The 26,795-nt window shown below is 36.0% G+C and overlaps 1 long non-coding RNA gene across 1 annotated transcript; it reads left to right on the top strand.

The window, feature by feature from the left end:
* LOC115513396 lies at positions 1-25,741 on the top strand. Its single transcript, XR_003968678.1, has 4 exons — positions 1-15; positions 9,967-9,976; positions 24,380-24,383; positions 25,634-25,741. It is a non-coding gene; the product is annotated as an uncharacterized LOC115513396 (long non-coding RNA).
* Positions 25,742-26,795: the final 1,054 nt, after the last annotated feature.

The raw sequence follows: 26,795 nt of genomic DNA, 5'->3' as shown, positions 1-26,795 counted from the left end.
ATTTTTGTTTTAGTTGTTTTCAAAACAATATTTGTTCTCATTTATAACCAACTATTTGGGTATAATAGCAATTGTACAGTAGGTAATATGTGTAGAGCACCTATGAATACTCCAGACTGTTGTGAGTGCTTCACATGTGTTATCTCATGAGGTCTTTACAACTCTAGTGGGTCTTATTATTATTACCCCCACTTTACAGATGGGGAAACTAAGGCATAGAGAATATGAGGGACTTGTTTCAGATCACATAGCTAGGAAACCAAAGGGCTGGGACTGAAACCCTACAGAACATGCCTTTCACTACCTAAAAGCCAGCCAGCCATTCAGAGTAATCATAATCATCCATGTGGCTTGACTGGTCATCCAACAATAATCTTCCTGGGTGATTATTTTATACAGAATTCTGTTTTTATTTGTCTGAATATCTTTCTAAATATGCTATTGTCTTATCATTAAAATTGACAACTATCATAAACACAAAACAAGAGGGTTACTTGTGTGTCTGATTTCCTTCGTGCCCACACATGTAGTGAGCACAACTTCTATGATCAGGTGATCAAACAAAAGAAAGATTGGGTCCTTAATCTCTAGATTTATGAGACTGGACTATAAAGTAATAGAAGCAAGTTTTTAAAACAGCTCCAAATGAGTTCTATTTCAGTTCGGTTTTGTAACAGCTCAGTGGGGATGTGGTTATCATTATAAGTTCCCACTACTCTTACTGGATTTCCTTTTATGTCTGAAAAACATTTCTTTTTCTTTTTCTTTTTTTCTCTTAATTTTACTTAGTGGTGAATGGTCATGTGTTGAAGAAAGAGGATTAATTTTTGGAAGGAGCCAAAATTCATTTAAACAAAAGTATAAGTGACAAAGTATTTCAGTGTTATAGCAAAGAAAGAAAGTGAGGGGGTGGGGAAAGAAAGAGTTTCTCTAATGTTGTTATAATGAATGAAATTCTGTAAAGTAGTCTCCAGGAATATTTTGAGTGGTATTGAGTTGTATGCATTGGAACATATGGGTAAGCTCCACATTTGACAGCTATAAAGGCAACATTCCTTTTGTTAAAACTTTGAGGAAAACGTTTTTAACTTGTATTTTATTATTATTTTTTAACGGGCACTGAGTCAAAAATCCTAAAATTTTTTGAGCTCCACAGAAGATAGCAGGATGGTAAAGAAAAGAAGTTGGTTAGAATGTGAATTTCATATAAACTTAAACTTATGTCCTTCTTATCATCTTCTTAAGCAGCCAATGCTCCATTTCTACATACTATTTCTCCTAGGTCACACTGCTCTGGAATTTTGGGCTCTAATCCAATTGTAACTGTGGAAAGAGAATAGTTTTAATAATAATGGAATCTGGCTGTTATTATTCAAACTTTATATCATCCTGGAACCAAAACATCTTGTTTGCAAGATAATACCTTCCATAAGCCTGTATTATGTATCATGGTATTCCTAGGTTCAAATCGCAAAAGTACCCAGTTTTCTTTCAAGTGTATTTCTCACCTGTTTCAGCTAGATCACCTTCTGAATTATATTCCACCGTCCCCCCCCCCTTCTCCTTGCCAAACAATTTTTAAAGTTTCAGGAAAGTACTCTTTGGATTGTGTTGTTCATGGCAAAGTCAGCATGGCTAATTCTTCCTGAGTGTTCTCAAATTGTGGCTTGTGGCCAAATCCAGAAATGCAAAACAATGTGATTTCTGTAGTTTCCTACATGATCCAATTTAAGGCATTTGGGATACTTACATTTTAGATCATTAAGAGGGCTTTTTAATATTTTTTTATTGAAATAGTCCCTAAAAATTATTTGCATGGTCAGTAATAGATAAATTATGTGGTCAATTAATGGTATTATAAACATATGGTTATGTAACCTCTAAACCCAAAGATCTATCACAAATAAATAAGACAGAATTCAAATCCTGTGAGAACAAATTACATGCCTCCAGTTTCCCTTAGGAAACAGCTGTACTGAATCAGGTGGATTGATGAAGGCCAACTATGTTTGGCCTTAAGAGTTGGCCTTAATTAGCAGCCATGACTCTCACTAAAATTTATGTGGATAAACTTGCCTTGGACATAAAGGTACCTGCTTTTTTGTTATCTCGCGTCATGCTTATTGGCATCCACAGAGCACTTTAATATGTTCAGACCTGCATGTAGGATTTGATAGCATCTTATTCCTAAGGCTTCTTAGGGTTGAATGATATTTTCTCTAGATACATTGAACAACAAGTTTCCATGAAGCTTACAGATTACTAAATGAGTTTTCCTGCTAGCTAGCTAGACGTAATGTGAGTAAAACCCAACATTAGAAAAGTCTTATGTATGTTTTTACAGACATTTATAGCTGTTGCCAGTTGCTAAAGGCTAAGTCGTTTTATTTAGCAAAAATACTAAACAAGGTGAGGTTTTTCAGATAGTCACCACTATCTGAAATTTGATAAGCTCTGAAGCTTTATGAGGTTTAGAATAGAAACAATATCTTTGCAGACAGCTTCAGGAGATGCACGCGGGATCCATGAAGCACAATAAGTTTTTGCTTTTCACCAATTATCCCTGCCTAGAAATTGCCAGATGGTGCTTAAGAGATTGACTAGATCACTTAATAATCTATAGATGGAAGTGAGACCAACTTTTATAGGAACAAGTGGACATTATTCAGTTATTCAAAAAATACTAGGACTAACATTGACTAGGTAGATAATCTAATATTTAGTCATTATTAAATTAATTTTTGTAAGGATGTTTAGAGGTTTTCTGATTTGAGAGAACATAAGAAACAGAATAACTCAAACCCTACAAAATAGGTCAAGATTTAATTAGTCAATTACATCTTATTTAATACTCTGATCCATTTCCTTATGCATTTAAGACCACTTTTGACTCCTATTTAATGTAAGTGAATGAATGGGTATTTAATAAAGCCAGTACTTAATGAGTAGCTTTTACAGTATTTTTTCACAAAGAACCTTGCAGGACTATTACCCCATCTCAGAGAAAAGACCTAAATTGTCTTCCTCTGAGAAATAAAACTTCATCTGTGCACTTTTGATTGGGAGTTCAATATTTTGCCAATTTGTTAATAAGATCGGGCATAAGCATACATCTTATTCTGACTAGCTGTGAACATAGCTGTTAATTTTGGTAAAATTATATTACAAAAAAAACTATAGAAAATTTGTGAAAATATACTTTAATGAAAAATTATCCATAACCACCAAGGCATAACCAGTCTTAGCATTCTGTTGCATAGTCACTTAGGAATTTTACTGTGCACATAGGATTACATATATGCATTACAATATATAAATTATAAACTTATAAAACAGTAGGTAATTAAATATACAATACAAAATATGGCATAATAAAGCTTTTGAGATGAAAAAATCTTTAATTCCACAACAATAACTACTTTGATAAGAAAATTATAACCACACTTCTGTTGTTTTAAGGCAATACTTTTAACACACATTCATTTCAAATTCTTCCAAGAAGTGAAAAACCATGACATTTACATCTGAGGTGTTTTAGCCTTTTTGGGTGACAAGTCAGCAGACATAAAAAAAAAAAAAGCAATAACATAAAAAATTCCAAACATCTTATTACCATATGGGAAGCAGCTGTTCTTTTTCACGCTGGTGAAGGGAGATTTGTATGCTCTTTGCTCTATCTAGCCTACCGGGGCCCGATCACTGAAATCTCGCTCCTGCTCAGATACATCTCTGAAGGCTGGTGGTGATACAGATAATATTCCCTGGAATTTATTCTAAGACAAGCACTGTGCTATGAATTTTATAGTCATTACCTCATTTAATTCTCCAACCACTATTTTAAAAGATGAAGGAACGCAGGCTTAGGACGGTCACATATCTTGCCCAAGTTCATACAAATTATAAGTGGCAGAGGCAGGATTTTCATCTGAATGTTGCCAGAGCCCTTGATCACAGCACAGTGTTATCCTGTATGCTTCTGAGCAGCTACATTCCACTGTTGACTAGGAGATTAGTGATTGGATGTCTTTTGCTGGAACCCTCCATACCGTATCAGTTGTCTCCACATCTTTAAGTAAATACTCTGGCTTTCAGAAGATAGCCTGGCCTTGGAAAATCTATCATTCTACTCCTGGGAAATCTCCTGATACACTGTTCCTCTTCTAGCAAATTTTTTGTCCATTTCTTGGCTCAGTACCTTGAATTAATTCCCTATGCAGAATCAATCATTAGCTATTTCTACTTTATTCCTCTCACCCAGACCTGAAAGCTTTATGCCTCTCCCTAATATCAACTTGCATATACTTGTCTCGTCTGCAGTCTTTTAGGCATTTGAGACATTTGAGGGATCTCCTGACATTTCCAAAGTAATTTAGTCCCTCAAAAGTCTTCCATCTAGTTTTGCAGTTGCTCAGATCAAAATTTTTGTGGAGTCAACCCTGAATCCTCTTTAAATCATGAGCACATCCTATGGGTTCTACTTTCAAAATAATTTCAAGATACAACCATTTCTTACTTTTTCACATTGCCACAATTCTGCTCCAAGCCTCTCCTCCCTTCTACCTGTGATTCTTCTCTTCTACCTTTGCCTCCTATTCTATTATGCACACAGAGGCCAGAGGGATCCCGTTGAAACTCCTGTTAAATCGGGCCACTCTTCTGCTCAAAGCTCTCCAGATGCTTGCATCTCAGACCAAAAGCCAGGTGCCCGCAAGGCCCTTTTTGCTCTGATCCCCACAACCCGCTGTCCTACCAGTCTCCCTCCATCCTGTTTGTCTAGCCAAACTGGTCAGCTGCACTTTCCCAAGTAAGTGCAGCACCTTTACACTTTGCCCTTGTTTTGCTCTTTGTCTGAGACATTTTTCTGACCAATAGACACATGACATGATTCCCCATCTTATTTCCTGTCTTTGCTTCTACGTAACTTTTTTTTTAGAGAAGCTGTTCCTGAGAACCTTATATAAAATAGCAGGTGCCAGCCTCAGTGTGACTTAACCAGCCATTCCTTTATTTCTCACAATAACAGTTATCAAAACCTGACCCATAATATATTTATTTCTCTAATTACAAAGTGCATCCCTACTAGATATAATTTCCATGAGGGAAAGGAGTCTGCTGTGTTTACTGCTATATTGTCGGCCTAGAATATTGCCTACGCACAACAAATGTTTGGTGAACACATGAGTAGAATTCACCTTGCTTTTGAGATATCATCATTTTAGAATGATACTAGTTACTTTATAAGTAGGGTGCTCCCTAATGCAAGTCACTTTAAAAATCATACTTAAAGTTTATCATTTATTTTAATAATTTATATGTTGAGACGTGAGTCCAGAATTAAATTTATCACATTATGAAATGTAAATAATTAAATAGGTATCTAAACAGGTAGACAAATTAATTTTTTGAGGATGTATATTTATAAATAACACTCGATTTTGTCCAGTCAGATGCCTTACTGTCAACATTGCATACTTTGGCTATGTGCCATTTTATAACATTGAGAATGTTCCAAAGTGCAATAATGCTATCTTGGCTTCTCTTTTCCCCTTCGTTGTTCCTATTTCTGACGTTTCTTACCTCCTTTACCCATAGCTCTTCATTAGAAGACCATGGTAGTTTTTAAGACGGTCATTGCAAGGGAAGAAATGCACTTTCCCAAGATTGGATAAAAATCTATTCGTTGTTTCATGTAATATTTTCTATTTCTTCCTAGAAACCATTTAACAAAAGCCACCAGGACGAACAATAAGAGGAAAATAAAATCTCGACTGAAAGAATTATAGCTATGCTTACAAATTGAAAACTTATTAAAATTAAACATTCATAAGGCAAGTTGGCCTTTAATGCTATTCTGAATACTATCCAATTTCATTTAGAAGATGAACCCAAGATCAAATGGGTTTTTACCCAAAAAAATCCACATAAAAAATAACTTAAGCCAAATACTGATTAATATGCAAAGAAAGGAGGAGACATGAGCTAATTTAAGGAAAAGACCTAGGTTTTTTTGTTTGTTTTGTTTGTTTGTGTCTTTCTTTCTTTCTTTCTTTCTTTCTTTCTTTCTTTCTTTCTTTCTTTCTTTCTTTCTTTCTTTTTTTCCCCCCTTTTTGGTGGTTTATTATGACCAGGACTGAAACCATCTATTTACAGTTTTCAGGGAAAGAAAGTATTTTTTTCTGACCACAGCTGAAAAGAGACCCTGACAGAGCTTTCCTGCTCCCCATCTCCCATGTCATCAGTGTTTTCTGGGAGAGGAATCTGAGGTGGTTTTCCAGCTAAGTGGTTACAGCTGTTTCCACAGCATCAGTCAGATGGAGTTTCTGCTCATGTTGACTTTGGCTTCAGTCTTCCCCTGGAGCCCAGCAGCGTAAGAGCATTTGCTCTGAGGCCTGGGGCTCTGGACAAACATTCCAGTTTCTGAGTCCTTAACATTAGCATTTGATGAATTCTTCTCTTAATTTCTCCTGGAGAAAAGTCAAAGATACTGGAGAGTCCCCTTTGCCCTGTGACAACTATGGTATTTCCCCCACACAGAGCCTTTCTTATTTTCTATGTAGCTGAAAACCTGGAAAATAGCGTGTACAAACTATGCCAATCTATAAAAATACGCATTCTTTTAAATATGTTTCAACACATTTTGACAGTTTTCTGAAATTCCAGACTCCTTTGAAGACTTTAAAAGTAAAAGAGAAAAATAGACTTTAAATCAGACCCTGAAATATTTGTGTCAAAGGCTTTATGAGAAAATATGAAATGTAGTTACAGAGTTAATTAAGGGGGTCAGCTGTCATAATTGCACTGAGGTAGAATAGCACTTCTTAATGTTATTTTGATAACCTTTCAAAAATAGTAAGTCTAATGCTTACTTTTGGTTAAAATAATTTCTATGTGGATCCTCACACTAATCATAAGAGGCAAAATTAACGATTGATTCTTCAACATCTGAAGGATTACTCACAAAGTATTATAACAAAATGGCAGTAGGAAATGGTCCACTTTTGTGGACCAGCATCAAATCGGTCCAATCATATAATGGATGAAACCTGCCTGCATTCGGGATAGCAGTAGAGGAATATGGCTGTGGTTTCCATAGAAGAATTCCAATTATAAATAAGGGAGAACATTCTGACAAAGGTTATAAAAACAATCATTTGGATAACAAAAAGGACTTTAGAATCTTTTGCCTGGCAAGTTCTGAAAGCATGTTTTTTTTTAACTTATTGTAATAAATCTGCCAGTGTAGTCAAAATAGGCATGAAAGTGGTATTTAATGACATTTCAAAGTTCTATCAAGTCCACTACTATTTATATAATGCTACATAAAGACATAAAACCGCTACATGCTTGATAAATTTATTTTACACACACACACATACACACACAGGTAAATTTTATTTATCATTGTAGTATTGTATACCTCCTTGTATGTTTGTATTATTTAGAAAATAAACTCTATCAGCATACCCTTGATTCTTATACTGTTTCATTAGATAAAGCACATAACAAGTAACCTGGAACCCATGACTGTATTAATTTATGTTATTTGCAGTATTATCCTAATGGTAAATAAATAAAATATGCATTGTTCATATGGTTGTGCATTGTTTATACCCCGTCTATTTCTGGACAATTTAAAGGCTTGAAAAAAAAAATCTTCACTTTGACAATATAGTGTGACACATCAGAGTGTGGTCTCTGGAGATGGGTTGCCCGGGATTAAGTTCTTTTTCAGTTTCTGGCTACCTGTGTGACCCTAATTATTTATGCTCCGTGCCTGTTTTCTCATTTGTAAAGTGAAAATAATAAAGGCATTTGCACTTATAAGGATTAAATGCATTTAAGAAAGGTCTGTATAGAGCACCAGACATGTAATTCACTCTCAATAAAGAAATGATTATTTTTGTTGTTGATTTTCTATTTTAATGCAACTCACCACTTAATGGGAAAAAAAATGTTGTCTATAACATTGTGCCTGTGGTCATCTAACATAACCTTGAATATTAAGGGACTTGCTTTCTGGAAGAGTTCAGGGCTTTTTGGATAGCCCTATGGGCCAGAAGTTTCAATGTTCAATTTAAGCAAAATCTGTGTTCCTGAATTTTCTGGATGTACAGATCAAGTCAGATCATTTTCTACATCTTCCCCATTACAGCCTTCAAACAAAGCTTTCTTTAATTCCACTCCTAACTTTTACCTATAATTACTCCTACAGGCAGGCCAAACACCCTCCATGCATTCAGATATTTCTTCCATTATATAATTTCATTAGTCTCTTACCATCTTAGTGAGGTGTAAAAACTTTGAATTTTTTAGTCTCTGAGCCTCATCGGTATCTTTTTTTTCCCTGACTCGGACACATACTTATATTAAAACCAAGAAAATATTTGGTCATGTTGTTTGTGGTCTAATAAAACCCCTTGATGTATTTCATATACATTTCATAAATCAGCCTCCTGTAATTCTTTCCTGTTATTATTAGCATAAATATTGGCATTAGGATTTCTGATTTAAGCAGGGACAGAGTAGCTTGTATCAAACCAACCCACTGGCCAAGAAAACCTTTAAATGTTGCGTAGAACAACAAGAAAGATGGCAACACAAACATACCAGGTAGGTGCGGTCATTAGCAATCAAATAAGACAGCCATAACTTGAGGGGCCCATGTCACTATGAGAAGGAAAATAGATTGAGATGCTTGGGGACCTGCTCTGTCACTTCTTTCTCTCCAAGAAAGTCATAGGCTGGAGTTTTTAGCACTCCCACAAAGTTGTGGAAACAAAACTACAATTCAGGGCTACCAAAGCAGGCAGATCCCACAGACAAGGGAACCACAGAGAAGAAAGCCCCATAATGGGTATGTTTTTCTCTCTTCAAGATATTTGCCTAAACCAAAGCTTCAAAGAGAAGAGAAGGGAAGACACCAAGTAGAAAATGACTACCAAGGCCAGAAAGCCAGGCAGAGTTCTTGTGTGGGGAAAAAAAAATGTCGCTTGGAGGTGCCAAGGAGAAGTTTTGGTAAACACTCCGGGCTTTCAGTTTAGACCCATGAAAGATTACGATGTGGGAGAGAAAAGCACAAGCTAGAAATAAATCAATCTGCACAGAGCCTGCAACCCAGCAACAGTCATCTCAGTCTGTGATTAATTCAAGTCACCTATACCCTAACGGTTACTGTCAGGGAAAAACTGATCTCTGAAGGAATATAATTCAAAGCCAGCACTTGTACATTTTTTTAAACAAAATATCTGAAATTCAGTATAGGTATTGTGTGTGTATATATATATATATATATATATATATATAGGTATGTGTATGTGTATATATATATATGTATATACATGTATGTATATATATACATATATATACACATACATACATATGTATATACATATATATATATACACATACACATACCTATATATATATATACACACATACCTATACTGAATACTGCCTTCTTGTTAATTTCTTTAAAAGACAAGTATATATATATATATATATATATATATATATATATATATCTTTTTTGCTAATTTCAGTTTGTCATCTCAAGAGTAGTCTTTGGTACTTGTCTTTTTTTCATGAGAATTTGTCACATTTTCCTGTTTCTTCATTTGTAGAGAAATTATAAATGCTATGTTGCAGAGCTTCTGGATTTTGTTTTATTCCTTTGAAGAATGCTACTTTTTTTTTAAGCAGGCTATTAACTTGATTAAAATTCAAACTTCAACCTCTGTCTTCTGGGAACACTTGAAATCTCAATTCAGTTCTTTATTTTTATTATATGGGCTCTTTATGAATTCCTGGCATATGTATATGTATACATATACATATGTATATGTATATATATACATATACATATGTATATGTATATATATATGTATATATATATATATATATATATACTTGCCTTTTAAAGAAATTAACAAGAAGGCATAGTCTTTAATATTTATAGAGTTAACTGAGTCTCTTTCCTGTGTTTCTAACATTCTGCTGTTGGGCCTACCTATGGGACGTTTTGTTTGGTTTTATGATATTGTATTTTTCTGTTCTACAATTTCCCTTTTGGGGGCGCCTGGGCGGCTCAGTTGGTTAAGTGTCTGACTTTGGCTCTGGTCATGATCTCACGGTTCATGGGTTTGAGCCCCCCGTTGGGCTCTGTGCTGACAGCTCGGAGCCTGGAGCCTGCTTCCGATTCTGTGTCTCCCTCTCTCTCTGCCCCTCCTCCGCTTGTGCTCTGTCTCTCTATCTCTCTCAAAAACAAACATTTAAAAAAAGTTTACATTTCCATTTTTAAAAATGTTTTATTTCTTTAAGGAGACTTTCTATTTTTTCATTTATTTCAAGCATGATCATAATCAGTCATTGAAGCATTTTGATAATGGCTGCTTTAAAATCTTATTAGTTAATTCTGACGTCTCTGTCATCTTGGTGTTGGCATCTGTTGATTATCTTTCGTAATTCATTCATTCATGGTATGACAAGTGATTTTCACCTGAGGTCTGCACATTTTGTGACTCTGCAAGTTCTGGGAATCTTGTTTCAGGTGGTGTGCTGACGCCATGCTTGTTTCACGTGGTGACCTCTGACACCATGCTGCAGGGAATGGGGAATGGCACCACCTTCTTACTGCCAGTGGGGCTAGAAGTCCAGGTTTCCCACTTGACGTCCTCACATTTGCTGGGCAAGAATGAGAGTTCCAGCTCCCCATGTGGCCTCCACTGACCCTGTTGAGGTGGGTTGCCTCTCTGTCACTGTGGTAAAAGTCCAGACTCTCACTAACCCTCTTGTATACCACCTCAGATAGAAATGGGAGACCTCATTATTTCCAGCTGCCCCATGTGGTCTCTACTGATACATGGGGGTGGGTGGATTGTGTATTACTGTTCAGCAGATAAAAACTCTGGTTCCCTACTTGGCCTTTTCTGATATTCTACAAGGAGATAGGGAAGGGATAAAGCAATTCTTTATAGCCTAGAAAGAATGGAAGTCCACCTTCTGCTTTTTGGCGTTTCTGATGTGGTTAAGAGCGGGGCCACAGTCTTTTTCTGTGGGGTTTGGCTGGCTAGGAAGTTATCATCTCAAAGTTCTCTGTCTTGTTATGTTGTCCTTTTTTCTGGTCTTTTAGATAGAGGAAGCAGGCTTTTATTAGGATTTTTTTTTGTCCACTCCCCTTGATGCTTCTGAGTTTCCACATTCTTCAGCTCCATATCTGGGATATATGAAGCAAAAAGAAAACCCAGGGAACCAACTGCAGTGCCATTCCTTGGGCTCTGAGGTTCCAAGCGAGTCTGATTTTCTTCTCTCCATCTTTCAGGGATGAAATCACTGATTGATTATGTCCAGAGTTTTCAGTTGCACTAAGTGGAAGGAATAGGGGAAAATGTGTCCCCTTCATTCTCCTGGAAGCAGAAGTTCCCTCTTTGTTTTCTTTTACATGAAAATGCTATTATGTAGTTTTCATTCTTGAAGGATATTTTTGTAACCTTTTTAAAAAAATGTGTATTTATTTAGAGAAAGAGAGAGAGCACTAGTGGGGAAGGGGCAGAGAGAGAGGATGAGAGAGAGAATCCCAAGCAGGCTCCATGCTGTCAGCACAGAGCCCAATGTAGGGCTCAGACTCATGGACTGGGAGATTATGACCTGAGCTGAGATCAAAATATGGTCGCTTAACCAACTGAGTCACCCAGGTGCCCCCTGAAGGATATTTTTGATGGAATAATACAATATTCTGGGTTGTCAGGATTTTTTTCTCTTCTGTACCTTAAAAATATTCCACAGTCTTCTGGATTCATAGTTGTTGTTGTTTTTTAAATTTTTTTAATGAGATTTTAGACATCTGAACTTTTCCACTATATATTAACATATCATTTTTTTTTCCTATGGCTGCTATTAAAATGTAATGTCTATCACTGGTTTTCACACTTTAACTGTGACATGCTGAGTTGTGGTTTTATTTTTATTTATCTTCTTTGGGATTTTCTGACCTCCTGAATCTCTATGAGTTTGCAATTTTGGAAACTGTTGGCCATTTTTCTCTGGATTATCTTTACTGATTTCTCCTTCATCTGTCTTTCTGAGATTTCAGCTAGACATATGCTAGACCATTTACAATTGTCCCACATATCCCTGAAGCTTTGCATTTTTTCAATTATCTTTTCTCATTCAGATAGATAATGTCTACTCTCTATCTTCAAGGGAATTAATTTTCTTCTGTAATCTCTCTTCTACTATGAAACCCACCCAGTTAATTTGTTATTTTACATATTATACTTACAGTCCTAAAATTTTGATTGTTTAAAATTTATGTATTGAGGTTTCCTATATTTTCATTCATTATATACATATTTGCATTTAGGTCCTTGAGTAGAGTCATAGTAGCTGCTTTTTTAAATGTTTATTTATCTATGTTGGTGGGGGTGGGAGAGGGAGGAGAAGCAGCAGGAGGGGGAGAGATAAAATCCCAAGCAGGCTTTGCAGTGCAGAGCCTGATGTGGGGATTGATCTCATGAACTTTGAGATCATGACAGCCAAAATCAAGAGTTGGACACTTAACCAACTGAACCATCCAGGCATCCCATATGATAACTGTTTTCAAATCTTTTTTGCTAATTTCAGTTTGTCATCTCAAGAGTAGTCTTTGGTACTTGTCTTTTTTTCATGAGAATTTGTCACATTTTCCTGTTTCTTCATTTGTAGAGAAATTATAAATGCTATGTTGCAGAGCCTCTGGATTTTGTTTTATTCCTTTGAAGAATGCTACTTTTTTTTTAAGCAGGTATTAACTTGATTAAAATTCAAACTTCAACCTCTGTCTTCTGGGAACACTTGAAATCTCAATTCAGTTCTTTATTTTTATTATATGGGCTCTTTATGAATTCCTGGCATGTGTGCCTCAAAGGTAAGGCAAATATTTGATAGTATTTTACACAGAATTTGGATCGCTCTCTCTATGTCGCTCTTTTCTAAAATTCCTTTCTTCTTTTCCATTGGCTGTAGTTACCCTGAATTCTGTCCTCTGATTTTTCAGGCCAGAGAAACTGCAAGTGTATCTTTGTAGTTGTAATTGCCCTTTATAGAGCTAACTTTGCCTTGCCCTGAAGCTAAAAGTCATAAAAATGGGTAGTTCATTAATATATAGCTACTTTCAAGTGTTTACTCTGCTCCAGTATCTCAGTTTCACTTATTGTCTACTGCTTCCATGGCTGTTATTTTTACTTACTATTGCATTTATACTTGCCATCTATAGGATGTTCGGGTTTGATAGACTCTCACTTCATCAGTCCAGAAATAGAACTTTCTTAGTTACCTTAGAGTTTTTGTCTATCAGTGGTGATTGTAGAATTAAGAACACCTTACTGCGCTGTGTAATAAATAAAATAAATCCTTTTTTAGTTATTCTCTCCTAATTTCAGTCTACTGACTCTATCTTCTTCCTAAGGTTACATCTGAAGGGGTCCTGAAGATAATATTTGGAAAAATACTACATAAAATCGTCTTTGAGTTATATATACATTATCTCTAAATAAAATGTCTATATATAGAAAGATATAATTAAGATAAAAATGTAAGCCACAAATTGGAAGAAAATATTTGCGAACAAAAATGACAGTGTATAAAATAGTTCATGAAGTCTTCCAAGCCACTAAGAAAACAACGTAACTGAAAAAATGGAATATTAAGATGCAATTCAGAGATGTGGAAACCAAACAGACAATAAATATATGGATAAAAAAGTTCTTAAATTATCCGATAAGAAATGAAAGCCAGAATAAGTTGTCACTTCCCATGTATCACACCGAGCAAAACATAAAAAGCTTGGCCACACTAGACACTGGTGAGAACGTGGAGCCAGAGGAGCTTTGATAAAACCTTCACAAGGATTTTCTTGCAATATGATTTTTCAAAGCAAAACTTAGGAAAGGATATGACTACTTTTTAATAGGATGTTAGAGACCAAATTGCGTCTCCTCAAAATTGTATTTTGAAGTCCTAACTCCCATAACCTCAGAATGGTGGGACTGTATTTGGAGACACATCTCGAAAGAGGTAATTAAGATAAAATGATGTCAGTGGGAGTGGCCCCTAATTCACTATGACTGGTCCTTCTAAACAACAGATAGGAGGGGCACCTGGGTGGCGCAGTCGTTAAGCGTCCGACTTCAGCCAGGTCACGATCTCGCGGTCCGTGAGTTCGAGCCCCGCGTCGGGCTCTGGGCTGATGGCTCGGAGCCTGGAGCCTGTTTCCGATTCTGTGTCTCCCTCTCTCTCTGCCCCTCCCCCGTTCATGCTCTGTCTCTCTCTCTCTGTCAAAAATAAATAAACATTGAAAAAAAAAATTTAAACAACAGATAGGAGCAGTTACAGACAGAAGACCATGTGATACAGAGAGATGACAGCCATCTGTAAGCCGTCAGGGGTTGGGTCTTCTTCAGAAGAACCCAAATCTGCTGACACCTTGATCTCTGACTTCAAGTCTCCAGAAGCGTGGAAAATAAATGTCTGTTGTTGAAGCCACCCCATTGTGGTACTTTGTCACAGCTGCCCTAGTAAATTAATACATGCAATGAATGAAATAATGTGGTATATTTATTTAAGTTACTACTACATAACGACAATCATAATTAATGAATTAAAGCTAAATGCATCTGCATACATGAATAATCTTGAAGGAAGTAAACAAGTTACAAAACAATACATATATGGAATGATTAAACTCTTAAACACAACTCGATTTATGGTTTATGTATACATATGCGTGTAGTTAAAGAAAAAAGACACTAATGGAAAAATTAAACAGCAGCTTCAGAATTCTTATTTCTGAGGAGGGAAGAAATGAAATTGAGGTAGTGAATACAGGGATCTTCCGGTGTACTTGTGAGATAGGAGGAAGTGAGCTGTAGTAACTATACAAAATATTAACATGTCTTTTAGGTGATAAACACATTGATTTTTTAAACAAAATTCTCTAAAGTTATATTTAAATATGTAACAGAATAAAAAAGGAGAGGTGGAGAGTCATTATCATATGTTGACTGATTTTATAGAATTCAATTGTTAATTATTCCCATCTTTCCTTGGCAATTTTCATTCTAAAATTATTTCTTGAGGTTTCTTTTACAATACATCTAAAAGAATAAAAGTGGTGCTTACCATTGTTTGTCATGTCAAAGTCAAAGGTAACTACAGCACCCATCAAATACCTGCAACTATTTCTAAAATGTTAGAATTAGAGATGCCTGGAAATTCCAAGTAATAGAAAACAAATTTAAGTGACAGAAAATTTAAATAAAAAATCCTTTCCTCATCTCGATTTTCTGAACAATGTTGGTTTGCATATGATTGGGATTGTATTAATCTGATTTTCCCCTGTTGTTTCAGTAATATCTATTTCCCCTTAGAGGCTTTAAATATTCATTTTTGAAAAAGCAGAAAAATAATTCTTAATTTAATTTCATCATTGTCAGCCTATCAAACATCCAGGTCAGAAAACTCCATATGGAAGGAAAAATAGAAATTGAGACAAATATAAAAAAAAAACAAAAACAAAAACCATACTATCTTTTAGATTAGTAATTATAATATAATCAACTTGATAAACTGAGTGTTAGAGAAAAGTGTATTAAAATTTAAAAAGGAAAACATAAATATCTTCAAGTCTTTCTTGACATTAGAGAGGTCTATTTTAAAAGGTATTTTCTGATGAGGTCAGACTAGATCATCTAACATAAGAAGACTCAGGGTAATTTTTACACTGCACAGCTGTGAAGCCATAAGAGAGTATTTTTATTCTCTAGACAAAACCAGTCTATTAGACGCTTTTAAACCTGATTTCTAAAATGATTCACACAATGGAAATGGAAGGAACACTGAAAGGTAATTTAACTTAATCACCTGGCTATAGTGATGAGGAAACTGAGGCACCCACGAATTAAGGGTCTTGATTAAAGTAATGAAGGGATCAAGGACAAGGCCAGGAGAAAAATTCATTTGTAATCTATAATTCAATCTTTTTTAAAGCCTATCCATTTAATAGATGTCTCCACTAAAATACTCAGCTCTTCTTTGCCTAAAACATGCTTCTGGGAATTCTCAGTTGGGATTTCTATGCAACTTCTCTCTGCGTTCTGAACGCAACCTAAGTCTAAGGCTAACCACTGACTCTGTGTATGAGATCACTGACAGTTTTCAGTGCAGGTGCCTTTGCAGGTTCTCGGATTTCAGCCCACCACCACGTGGCCTGGGCAAGCAGAGGCACTGAAAACCACCCTGTTGATTCTGGAAACCTGTCCAAATTTGTGTCCTTTTATTCCTAAAGCAGTCACTAGACCATCTCACGTCTGAAGAATTTAGTTAAGTATAGTGACAAGCCAACATCTTTCCTAGGCTGATCACTATTTCTCTCTTCTGTTCTCATTCCTTTTCCTCCATTCTTAAAAAAATATCAAGAACTGCCAATTTGTTGCTTTGATAAAGCAGTCACACAAATAGGTTTCTAAATCAGTCTAGAGACATTTTTGGAATGCCTACCATATTCTAGGCAATGTGCTAAATATATCTGAAAGTATCATGAATACAGGAGGATCTGGACAGCCCAGGTCTTCCCCCGGGCTATTTGGACACAGAATCCACTGTTTGTGATTCTTGTCAAACATACATAATCATCATCTTCTTTCATTCACCCATAATTTGTCATAGTTGAAGACAGTGATCCAGTGCACTTAGAGTTATTGCAAATTTTTGGAAATAAGCCCGGCTCATATTGACAAAGGGAGATCCTGTCTAATCTTTATCCAGAGTCTTTCTCGGGATCTAATCCAGAGCTCTGACACATTTCAGGCCACTCCTGCCACCATCAACATCACTGGAACAACCCCTGCTGGTCTTTGATGATATCTCCTCAGCTCCAAGCTGAGATCAAAGTAAAATAAGTTGGGCCACAGAAGAGAGAAACCAAAGTGGGGTTGAGGGTAAGAAGGGAAAACAATTACCATTTATGTATGAATAGCACAGGGAGTAAAGGGAAAAAAAATTTTTTGGTCAAATTTATTGTTTAAAGAAAACAATAAAGATTTTTTTCACTTTTGTTAAAAGAATCATTTAAGCAACTGTTATAAAATTTAACCTGTATATATTTAAAATTTATCATTTTAACACAAGCAATATACCTGTTATGCCTGTTTAAACAAGATGGCATATGAAACTTCCTGGTGTTAGATAAGGAGAGGATTTCTGTCTATACTGAATTAAATCAGGGAAAGCAAGAGCTCAGAGCTAACTATTATCATTTGTGTCTTCCTTCAGCAAATATTTAGGACCTTGGTGAAACTGTTTAAAAATAAATGAAACATGAACTATATCTTATTTAAATTTTTGTATCTAAAATATTACTAATAAGAACTATTAAGCTGCTTAATGCATATTCTGTTTAATAAATATTAAATGGAAGGGATAAATATTTTAGCAAACCATTTTGTTTCCATGTGGACCTGAGACTTAATTAATAGAACATCAAAATAGTTCTGAAAAATACTCTACAAAGTGTTCTGATCTCAAGTGGGTATAGTAATTAACTTCAAAACATTAAATACAGTAGATGATAAGATTCTGCAAAAGGTAAAAAAAAAATCTCGGAAACTACGGATTTAGAATTTGAATTAGGAATGATTCCTCGAAAACTAGGAATAGAGTTAAATTATGGTGGTTCTATGCAAAATTAAGCAATGTTTATTATTCATCTTTATTTTTTTAAATTTTCTCCAAAGCTTGTAGGATAGGACTAGCTTTATAATGGATTTACAGGAGGAACAGATAACATACAGTTCAAGTCCCTGAGCCTTTCAGAATTGGGTGTCAATTTTCTTGCTCGAATTCTTTTTGCGCTGGGGTAGGTCCGAATGGAAGGATGCTGTGTGAGGCTCTGGGGAGTCAAAACGGAGTAGACAAAGAACGATCTCCTTGTTCAAGGATATACTGCTGAAAATGAAAGTATTATTTTGAAGGACTAAGCCTAAGTACTCACTTTGGACAATGATCTCTTTTAATCCGATGACAAGACAAGATACCTTCCTCCCAGATGAGCCAGAGACTTAAAGAAATTAACCAGATTGAGGAACAGGTAGGGCGATGAGGAAGGAGTGCAGACAGTACAATATGTGCTGGAGCAGCAGGAGGTGAATATTTGCTCTGCCACCTGTTAGTTTGGTGACCACAGAGAAGTTACTGTACCAGTCCAAGCTTCGGTTTCCCATCTGTAATACAGTGACTATATAATGTTGGAATAGTTGTGAAAATCAAAGGGAAAACAAGTAAAATACTTAGCACAGTGCTGGAAAAAAGGACAGGCCCTGGGGGCACCAGCGGGGCTCAGTAGGTTAAGCATCCATGTCTTGATTTTCGGCTCAGGTAATGATCTCACATTTCCTGAGATCAAACCCCACATCTGGCTCTGTGCTGAGAGCACAGATCCTGCTTGGGATCTTCTGTCTCCCTCTCTCTCTGCACCTCCCCTGCTCGCTCTCTTTCTCTCTCTCTCTCTCCCACTCTCAAAAAAATAAATAAACATTAAAAAATAAAAGGACAGGCCCCGTATAAGGAGTAATTATAAGATTTTGAGTCTTAAGTCAGAGGAGAGGCTACAGAGGACAGAATTATTCTACTTTAGCAAATAGGAGAAATTTAGCTTTCTGCTTCTGAAAAGAGGCAGAGAAATGCCCAAGAAGAAAAAAAAAGGCAAAAGGGAGAGTGAGAAAACTGCCCAATGCAAAAATAAACGCATGGACAAATAAAGGCAAAAGAGAGAGAAAAGAGAAAAATGTTCTGAGAAAAATACAGTGTGCTAGAAAGAAATGAAGGTGGACACTTTATCCTGGATGCCCAGGAAAGATGTTCAAGACTCTAACAGCAAGATGAACTTAATAATTCAAATACATAAGGGAATAATGTTGCGAGCAAAGGGAGCACAGTGTGTATAAAATGAGCTCAAAAGTTGAAGCAGAAATAAGTCGGTAATCCTAGAATCTAGAGAATGAACGCAATAATAGATGAAGTTGGAGAAGAATAGACTGCAGTCAGATCATGTAAAGTGTTTAAGGTCTACTTAGACTTAGACACAGTAAAACTTTCAATTTTATTTTTTAAGAGCAAATCACTGAAATCTGCAATACAAGTTGATACAATATTTTTTTAATATTTAAGATAAATATTAAGATGTATCTTACTATATCTTATATATATTTAAATAAATATATATTTATTAATATATTTAAATATTAAGATATATTTTAAGGTAAATATAGCAGCTCTGTGGCATGTTATTTTAAAAGCGAGAATAGGGGCGCCTGGGTGGCGCAGTCGGTTAAGCGTCCGACTTCAGCCAGGTCACGATCTCGCGGTCCGTGAGTTCGAGCCCCGCGTCAGGCTCTGGGCTGATGGCTCGGAGCCTGGAGCCTGTTTCCGATGCTGTGTCTCCCTCTCTCTCTGCCCCTCCCCCGTTCATGCTCTGTCTCTCTCTGTCCCAAAAATAAATAAACGTTGAAAAAAAAAATTAAAAAAAAAAAATAATAAATAAATAAATAAATAAAAGCGAGAATAGAACAATATCATTTATGGGACTTCAGGAGTCCTTGCAAGAGTTCATGATTGGTCTAGGATGGAGATATAGAAATGACTAGAGATTGTCAATCAGATTCAGAATAGATGTTGAAGGTGGACCTGACACTATAGGAAGATGAGGAAAAATGAGAAATCAACCATAACTCCTAAGTTTGGGGCTTGCAAAACAGAATGAGTAAGGTTGGCATTAACTGATGGAGTATTTGGAAATAAGCACTGTGAGGAAGAATGGATTGATGTATGCAAAATGGTAAAAACTTAGGGTTTTAATCATAATTCTAATTTAGTAGACATTGAATCTGAAATGTCAATTTGTCAGTCAAGAGGAGATATTATTGAGAAATTGGACTAATAAGATTGGAGTGCAGGGGAGGGATTCAATCTGGAAGTATAAATCTGGGAGTTATTAACGTATCAAATTAGATGTCATAAGAATTTATCAGATTCTCCAGAAAAAGTGTAGATAGAGAACAGGCCCTAATAGTGAGCTTGGAGTGCTAGCATGGTTTGAATGCAGGAAGAAGAAAAGAAGCCAAAGGATTAGACTGACAAGTCAATGTGTGGTATCCCAGAAAGCAAATGAAGAAGCCAAGTTCAAGTCAGGCTTTAAGGAGAGTGTTTGTCTGTCAAATTACCTAAAAGGGGCAGTTATAATGAAGTCAGAAAATTGAGTATTGGATTTACAATGTTGGAGTTGTTGATGGGCTCAACTTGGGTAAGTTCAGTGATGCAAAGATTATGAGGGCTTGAGTGTGGTAAATTAAGGGAAAAGTGGGTAATAAAATTTGTAGACATGGATTTTAATAACTTTGTCTATTTAAACAAAAATATAAGCAGTTCTTGCAAACATAAAATGAATTGCATCCGCATGCAATACTCTGTCTCCAAGAAACACGGTTTGAAAACCACTTTCTTAAAAAGACACCTGCCAAGCTTTATGATTAATTTTCAAAATTGATTCCATGGCTTCCTCAATAGTGCACATTCTCTTAATGGTGCTGAAGCTTAATGGTGGCAGAGCAGATAATGTTCCTGTCGTCAGACTTTTCAGAACGTAAACTGGATCAGAGTGAGAAATAATGATGTGGCTCTTTTTGCAAGGTGAATAGAGCTTGAAATGGCAATAGACTTATTCAAATCATTCTAGAAGACTAACTCAAGAAAAACTTCTCCAAAACTGTCTATAAACATTCAATATGAGTTTTTGACCAGAGCTTCTCAAGCTCACACATGGTCAAGTCAGATGCTTTTGGCCAGCTGTGCAAAGTAAAAGGACTCAAAATACTCTACCTTTAATTCTTTTCACGATCAGAATCCCTTCTAGACACAGCTGCTAGGTAATAATTCCATGTGAACGGTTCCCAGATGTGCTGCTTGTACCAAGGCCAAGACGATGGGATATCTATCTTCTTAAATAGCAAAAATATTCGTCTATACATGGGATTGACTCATGTGGATGAATTGTGAATCCTCCATCACTTTCTCCTGGATGTTTCCTCCACATCTAGTTTTAAATAACTAGGATCCATTGCAATTGGTCTCATCATCCGGCCTCAAGATACATTGATATAAAAATGTATTTATTCAAAATCGTATGCAGCAGCACCCAACATAATTCAGAATCTACAGTGACAGTCACCCTGAGCCTTCAGAATCCAACAGTGTTCTTCCATAGTTTAGGCATTAGTTGTTGGCACTGTGCAAAAGTGTCCCAAACAAGGCTAATAAACACAAGTAATAAAAACCTAACATACAGGTAGTTGTGGAACTTCTTTAATTTTTTTCTTTTCCTCATTTTTTATAAGCAGTATTGTTCGATGTAAGAAACATCCTTTGTAAAGTACAGAAGAGAAGAAAATAAAATTATATCTTTTATTATCATCCTAACTGTTGAAATATATCTACCCTCTGTTGAAGAGAAGGAGAAAGAGGACAGAGGACTATATATATATATATATATACATATATATATATGCACATATATATAAATTTATCAATTTGTTCTGGGTTTAAATGTGCAGATGACAGTTGAGTACATTGCTTAATTAGGACATAATATCATATATATATACGTATATGCATATGTTTGTATGTATGTACATACGTACATATGTATACATACATATGTATGTACGTACATACATACATATACGTGTATATATATGTGTGTGTGTGTATATATATATATACGTATATACGTATATACATACGTATATATGTATGTATGTATATACATATATACATATGTATGTATGTAAATACATACATATACGTGTATATATATATATGTGTGTGTGTGTGTATATATATATATATATACGTATATATATGTAGTTTGGCCTTGGAAAGCATTCTTCTTAGGTAAAGAATTGAACATCTTTCTTTTGGGAAAACTCCTTAGCTTGTTATTTGTCTGTGAAAGAGGAGAGGCTTCTAACCTCAGTCTAGATGGACAGCATTTGATAAACATAACTGGCTAAATGGCTATACATAAAGAAGAAACAGAAATTTTGACATTGTTTCTGTCAACTAGAAAAGCTGAATGGACTGGGAAGTGGAAATAGAAGGATCTAATTGACTTTACAATCAAGAGGTCCCTTGTTGAAACTATTTCAATATAACTGGTTTTCTTTGCAATCCTATTCTTACCATGCATGGTATTCTTACCATGCATTAAAAAGTCTTATTCTGAGAAAGGGTTCACACACTTCACCAGATTGTGAAAATATATTTTAAAACCAGTTTTAGACACGCTGCTTTAAGGAGAAATGATTCTAAATAACAGCACTATAGAATAATACCCACAGAAGAACATAATAGGAAAGCAGTTTTATATGGAAGAGATTGGGACAGTATATTCTAGGTGTCATGGAGTTGTCATATTTAAAATAGATTATTTCCTCTGGGGCACCTGGGTGGCTCAGTCGGTTAAGCGGCCGACTTCAATTCAGGTCATGATCTCGGGGTCTGTGAGTTGGACCTCCGCGTTGGGCTCTGTGCTGACAGCTCAGAGCCTGGAGCCTGTTTCAGATTCTGTGTCTCCCTCTCTCTCTGACCCTTCCCCATTCATGCTCTGTCTCTCTCTGTCTCAAATAAATAAATGTTTAAAAAATTAAAATAAAATAAATAGATTATTTCCTCAACTGTAATTCTCTCCATACTTTCAAATCTTTTTTTTTTTAAGTTTTATTTATTTAAGTAACTTCTTTACCCAATGTGGGGCTCAAACCCACGACTCTGAGATAAAGAGTTGGCACTGTCTCCTGACTAAGCCTGCCAGGTGCCTCTCAAATCTTTGATGTAAAAACTTAATGTTAATGCTCTTTAGAGAAGGAAGGGATTGTAATACTAAAATGGCAGCAAATGAGGAGAAGCCTGAGTGATCTAGCAGAGGCATGGAGGGAGGGAGCAGTAAAGAGTGATATGGGCATAATTATGTGGTAACTGTCTTTATCCAAGATGTGCTAGAGGAAGGGCACCCTCAAGAGGGGTGGGGACAAGAAATTAGATCCTGATGCCCTGGAAGAGATGGTCTCAAGAGAAGGACAAATCCAGAAGGATAGAAAAACTGTGGCTAACCCGGAAGAAGATACTTTGTTTATCGACGAATCTTTCGTTACCTGTCTATATAAAAGAGATCATATAACATCTTGTAACTTGCTTTTCTCCATTAAATGTGTATTAGGAGACATCTCATTTTTAACAAATATATTTCTATGCCATCATCAACCTTAATGACAAAATGTATGAATATAATTTTCTTTATACCATAACTTACTTTTCTGTATTTAGACTGTTCTCTTTCTTTCTTTTACTTTTTCTAAATGATAAATGCCTCAAGTATTTCTTGAATGAATACACTGAATACTACAATAAAAATTCATTAGATTAATTTTGGCACATTTGTTTACTTACTTCCTCATGAAGGTGGAATGCTTAGTCAACCAGTATTCATACTTCTTTTTTTTTTCTTTGAAATGTATATTTATTTTGAGAGAGAGAGAGACAGTCAAAGTGTGAGAGGGGGAGGGGCAGAGAGAGAGGAAGACACAGGATCTGAAGCAGGCTCCAGGCTCTGATCTGTCAGCACAGAACCCGACACGGGGCTCGAACCCATGCACTGTGAGATCATGACCTGAGCTGAAGTTGGATGCTTAACTGACTGAGCCACCCAGGTGCCCCCATTATTCATACTTCTTAATTGCAGCACTTATAATAACTAAAAACCCATTTATCAATTTGTTCTGGGTTTCAGTGTGCAGATGACAGTTGAGTTGAGTACATTGCTTAATTGGGACATAATATCACATTCAGAACATCTGAGGTACCTCTGTATACATACCAGCAGAATTAATGCCTAAAAATTTCATCTGGGCTATGTATTTAAAGTAAAGTAAAATTGCCATTCTTTAAACAGTTATGAATAGAGGCCTAAAGTAGATTTATTTTTATTTATACTTTTAGATATGAAATATAGACCTGATGCTTAAATTGAACAGAGGTTAAAAGCTAAATTGATCTGCATTAAAAGATTAGAAAATCATGTTTAAATATATACCAGCTGTTCTAGACCTACTGACCAACTATCATCCTAAGAATTCCTTTCAGTGAACTTTTGAGTTTACTCTTCTCTTTCTTAGAGCCTATATTTTTGTCTGGATATGACAGTAACAATTTCAGAAACAGTGCATATCAAGTAAACTCGCTGAGTGCTTGTGTGTTTGAAAATGTTTTTATCTGGCCGTTGCTCTGGATTATAGTTTAGCTGGGTATATAATTAAAGATTCAAAATAATTTCTCTTTGATCTTTAAAACATGGTTTTATTGTATTCTACCATTAAAGCACTGTTAATGAGAAGTTCAATGGTCTTCTGGTTCTTTCTTTCTTTCTTTCTTTTTTTTTTTTTGTTATAATTTATTGTCAAGTTAGCTAACATACATTATATACAATGTGCTCTTGGCTTTGGGGATAGATTCCCATGATTCATCACTCACGTACAACACCTAGTGCTCACCCCAAAAAGTGCCCTCCTCAATGCCCATCACCTGGTATCCCCTCTTCCTTGCCCCTCTCTCCAGTGCTTATCAGCCCTCAGTTTGTTCTCTGTATTTAAGAGTCTCATATGGTTTACCTCCCTCTCTGTTTGAAACTATTTTTCCCCTTCCCTTACACCATGGTCTTGTGTTAAGTTTCTCAAGTTCCACATATGAGTGAAAATATGATATCTGTCTTTCTCTAACAGACTTATTTCACTCAGCATAATACCCTCCAGTTCCATCCACATTGTTGCAAATGTCAGGATTTCATTCTTTCTCATTGCCAACTAGTATTCCATTGTATATATAAACCACATCTTCTTTATCCATTCATCAGTTGATGGACATTTGGAATCCATCCATAATTTGACTATTGTTGAAAGCACTGCTATAAACATTGGGGTACATGTGCCCCTATGAATCAGCACTCCTGTATCCTTTGGATAAATTCCTAGTATTGCTATTGCTGGGTCATAGGGTACTTCTATTTTTAATTTTTTGAGGAACCTCCACACTTTTCCAGAGAGGCTACACCAGTTTGCAATCCCAACAACAGCGCAAGAGGGTTCCCATTTCTCCACATCCTGCGCCAACATCTATTGTTTCCTGAGTTGTTAATATTAGCCACTCTGACCAGTGTAAGGTGGTATCTCAGTGTGCTTTTGATTTGTGTTTCCCTGATGATTAGTGATGTTGAGCATCTTTTCATGTGTCCATTGGCCATCTGGATGTCTTCTTTGGAAAAATGTCTATTCATGTCTTCTGCCTATTTCTTCACTGGATAATTTGTTTTTCAGGTGTTGAGTTTGGTAGTTCTTTGGTTGGCTACTAAGCCTTTATCCAGTATGTCATTTGCAAATATCTTCTCCCATTCTGTTGGTTGACTTTTAGTTTTGTTGATTGTTTCCTTTGCAGTGCAGAAGCTTTTTATCTTGATGAGTTCCCAATAGATCAATTTTGGTTTTTTTCCCCTTGCCTTCAGAGACATGTCAAGTAAGAACTTGCTATGGCTGAGATCAGAGAATTGCTGCCTGTTTTCTCCTCTAGGGTTTTGATGGTTTTCTGTCTCACATTTAGGTCTTTCATCCATTTTGAGTTTATTTTTGTGTATGGTATAAGAAAGTGGCCCAGTTTCATTCTTCTGCATGTGAAGCAAATGCAGCAAATGGTGCTGTCCAGTTCTCCCAGCACCATTTGCTAAAGAGACTGTCATTTTTCCATTGGATACTCCCTCCTGCTTTGTCAAAGATTAGTTGGCCATACATTTGTGGGTCTAATTCTGGGGACTCTTTTCTATTCCATTGGTCTATGTGTCTGTTTTTGTGCCAATACCATACTGTATTGATTACAGCTGGTAATGATTACAGCTTTGTAGCTGTAATGATTACAGCTGTAATGATGTAGCTGGTAATGATTACAGCTGGAATTGTGATGCCTCCCACTTTGGTTTTCTTTATCAACATTACTTTGGCTATTCAGAGTCTTTTGTGATTCCATACAAATTGTAGGATTTTTTGGTCTTGCTTTGAGAAGAATGCTGGTGCAATTTTGATTGAGATTGCATTGAAGGTGTAGATTGCTTTGGGTAGTACTGACATTTAAACAATATTTATTCTTCCAATCCATGAGCACGGAATGTTTTTCCATATCTTTGTATCTTCTTCAGTTTCCTTCATGAGTTTTCTATACTAATCCTTTATCTAATATATCATTTGCAAACATCTTTTCCCATTCTGTAGGTTGCCTTTTAGTGTTGTTGATTGTTTCCTTTGCAGTGCAGAAGCTTTTTATCTTGGCGAGGTCCTAATAGTTCATTTTTGCTTTTAATTCCCTTGTTTTCGGGGATGGGTCCAGCAAGAAATTGCTGCAGTTGAAGTCAAAAAGGTTATTCCTTGCTTTCTCCTCTACGGTTTTGATGGTTTCCTGTCTCACATTTAGGTCCTTCATCCATTTTTAGTTTATTTTTCTGTTTGGTGTGAGACAGTGGTCTAGTTTTATTCTTCTGCGTGTTGTTGTCCAGTTCTCCCAGCACCATTTGCTAAAGAGACTGTCTTTTTTCCATTTGATGCTCTTCCCTGCTTTGTCAAAGATTAATTGGCCATACATTTGTGGGTCTAATTCTGGGTTCTCTATTCTATTCCATT

Source organism: Lynx canadensis, chromosome B2 (assembly GCF_007474595.2).
Source record: "Lynx canadensis isolate LIC74 chromosome B2, mLynCan4.pri.v2, whole genome shotgun sequence".
NCBI classification, from domain to species: domain Eukaryota; kingdom Metazoa; phylum Chordata; class Mammalia; order Carnivora; family Felidae; genus Lynx; species Lynx canadensis.
The sequence above is the reverse complement of the archived record's forward strand: the minus strand, read 5'-3'. Positions and strand labels throughout refer to the sequence as shown.